Raw genomic sequence first — 3,358 nt, forward strand, 5'->3', positions numbered from 1 at the left:
AATATTCAAATTTATGAACATAGTACATGCCTTTATTCATTACATTTTTATTAATTTATCTGAGAAAAGGTTTATAATTTTGATTATACAGATATGAAACATTTTATTAAATTGATCTCTAACATTTCATGTTTTTATATATTATATATGATATTTAAGATTTTTATTTTGTAACTTTTTAGCTCATATGTAGAAACACAGCTTTTATATATTAACCTTATATCCTTCTGCTTGTATTAGTTCTATTAAGTGTGTTTTAGATTATTTAGAATTTTCCATTTGTCATCAGGGCATTTATGAACAGAGGCATTTTTGTCTTATTTCTCTTTCCAATCTGTATTCCTTCTATTCTTTTTTCTTCACTTATTGACATGTTTCATAATTCTGGTATAATATAAAATAAAAATTCAGTGTTCTCATTTATGAGCTGAGATGGAGAATACTTAATTTTTGCATAGTAAGTCTGAAATTAACTGTAGAATTTCTATAAGTATCTTCTTTCAGGTTATAGAAGTTCTTCTCTATTCTTAGTTCACTAAAAGTTTTTATCATGAATGAATGTTGTTTTTCTTTTGCCAACTGAGATGATCATATGGTATTTTTCTTTATTCTGCTTGTGTTTAATTTCATTTATTGATTTTTAAAAGTTAAGTCAATATTGCTATGAACTATATGTAGTCATGATATATTTTCCTTTTTATATATTGTTCAATTCAGTGTGGTAATTTTCTCTTAAGCATATTTGCAAATAATTTCATGAGAGATAATGACTTTTAGTTATATTTCTTTGATGATATCTTTGCCTTTGGTGGCAGAGAAATGCTTATCTTCTTAGATGATTTATGAGATTTTTCTCTCCTATTGTGTTTTGAGCAAAGTAACAGTGGTATTATTTCCTTCTTAAATATTTCATATAGTAGTGAATGAGCACCTATTTGGAGGATAACGATATATGCTAGCGTAATGATGGTGGATTGCCTACTGTCTTATCACTGTTTTATTTTACTATTATGTTTTATACTCTTAAAAAACAAAAACAAGGGGGAGAGTTTAAGATCATCACTATCAGTAGTCAAGGACCTTCCCAGCTTCCAGCCACACTAGACTGGGTTCTGTAGGTTTCCAGTTGGCTTGGGCCATGCCCAGTGACCTTTCAATCCCAGGAAGTGTGCTGCCAGAGGAGGAAAGGGCTCCCAGCAGGGGTGAGTTCCTGCTCACCATTCTGAGCCTCAGGAGAGTTTAAGATCATCACTCCCAGGGGTAAAAGACACACCCAGCTTCCAGCCACACTAGACTGGGCTCTGCAGGTTTCAGGCCTGCCTGGGCCATGCCCAGTGACCTTCTTTCAATCCTGGGAACTGGGCTGCCAGAGGAGGAAACTTTGCTGCCAGAGGAGGTGAGTTCCTGCACACAATCCTAAGCCCCAGAAGAGTTTAAGATCATCACTTCCAGTGGTCAAGGATGTGCCCAGCTTCCAGACACAGTAGATTGGCACTGCAGGTTTCAGGCCTGGCTGGGCCATGTGCAGTGACCTTCTTTCAGTCCTGGGAACTGTGCTGCCAGAGGAAGTGAGTTCCTCCTCATCATCCCAAGCCCCAGAGAGTTTAAGATCCTTGCTCCCAGTGGCCAAGGACCTGTCCAGCTTCCAGCCACACTAGACTAGACTTGGGAGGTTTTGAGGCCTGACTAGATTACACCCAATGACCTTCTTTAATCAGAGGAGTTGAGAGCACGTGAAGTGAGTTCCAGCCCATTGGTACTTGCCTGGGGAGAGCTTTGGACCATCATCCACAGTGGGTAGGTGCCCACCCAGCTTTCTGGAACACTGGAGGTGATATGGGAGGTCCTGTGGGCCTGATTGGACCACACTCAGTAACCTCCATTCAGTCCCAGGAGCTGAGGGCATAGGAGACAATTTCCAACATGCCCAGGGGAAGCCTTGGAACAATATTAGAAACATGGAAAGATAGGAAAATGACAAAACAAAAAACAAAAATGCAATCTCAAACATCCAGCCCATCCCAAGAAATCCTAGGAGCCATGTACATAAAAGAAAATGTATGCCATACACCTGAAATACATGAAATAATAGCAACTAAAATAAAGAAGCAACTCTGAGAACCTCTAAAGGAATTCAAACTAGAAATAATCTCCCAGATAAATGAAGAAATGATAAAGTAATGAAAGAGATGCTGAACACATTTAAAGAAGACACAGTTAAAAAATTTAGAGGAACAAAAAATATAGAATCCCTAGATAAACAATATGAGAAACAAACAGAATACATGAAGCAGATTCAAAGAGATATACAGGAAATAAAAAATTCCATTGAAAGTATCAAAACTGCCTCAGTGAAAGTGAAGATAGAATTTCAGACCTCAAACACAAGATTGCAGCTACTGAACAGGAAAGATCTTTTAAAAATAACAAGGAATCAGGAAATAATTCAATAGCTGCAAGATGATGCAAAGAAAAACAACATAAGATTGATAGGTGTAAACGAAAAAGAAGGTGACAACACAAATGATATGAAGAGGCTATTATAGAAGTAATAGCTGAAAATTTCCCAAACATGAGAGTGGAAACTGACGTATAGATTAGTGAAGCATGTAGAACCCCAAATAGCCATAACCAAAACAAAACTACACCCAAACATATAATAATCACCATCCCAGAAATCCAACATAAGAACAGAATATTAAAAGCTGTTAGAGAGAAAAGACAGATCATCTATAAAGGAAAACCTATCAAAATCACAGCAGACTTCTCAACACAAACAATGAAGTCAAGAAGAGCAATGAGTGATGTATTTCAGATCCTAAAGGAAAATGATTTCCAACCTAGACTGATGTACCCTGAAAAACTGTCCTTCAAAATCATTGGAGAGATAAGATACTTCCCTGACAAAGAACAACTGAAGAACTTCATGATCACCAAGCTAACCCTGCAAAGAATACTAAACAACAGTTTAGATACACATAGGATAAAATCACTAAGCAAGACAGACAATTAAACAGAATGGAAAGATAAAGATGCAACACTGGAAAGATAACATGTCAACAATAAACCAATATATAACAGTTATAACATTAATGCAAATGGTCTCAATGCACCAATTAAAAGAAACAGACTGGAAGAATGGATCAAGAAACAACATCCAACCATATGCTCTCTACAAGAAACCCATCTAACCCAAAAGGAAACTCACAGACTGAAAATCAAAAGATGGAAAACAATACTTCATGCAATAGGAACCGTAAAAAAAGCAGGGGTAGCTATTCTGTTTACAGACAATGTGAACTACAAACCAAGAATGATCCGAAGAGATAAAGAAGGTCATTACATACTGGTTAGGGGA

This window comes from Cavia porcellus, unplaced genomic scaffold (genome assembly GCF_034190915.1).
Source record: "Cavia porcellus strain 051 isolate PalLab524CR breed Dunkin Hartley unplaced genomic scaffold, mCavPor4.1 scaffold_22, whole genome shotgun sequence".
Taxonomy (NCBI): Eukaryota; Metazoa; Chordata; class Mammalia; order Rodentia; family Caviidae; genus Cavia; species Cavia porcellus.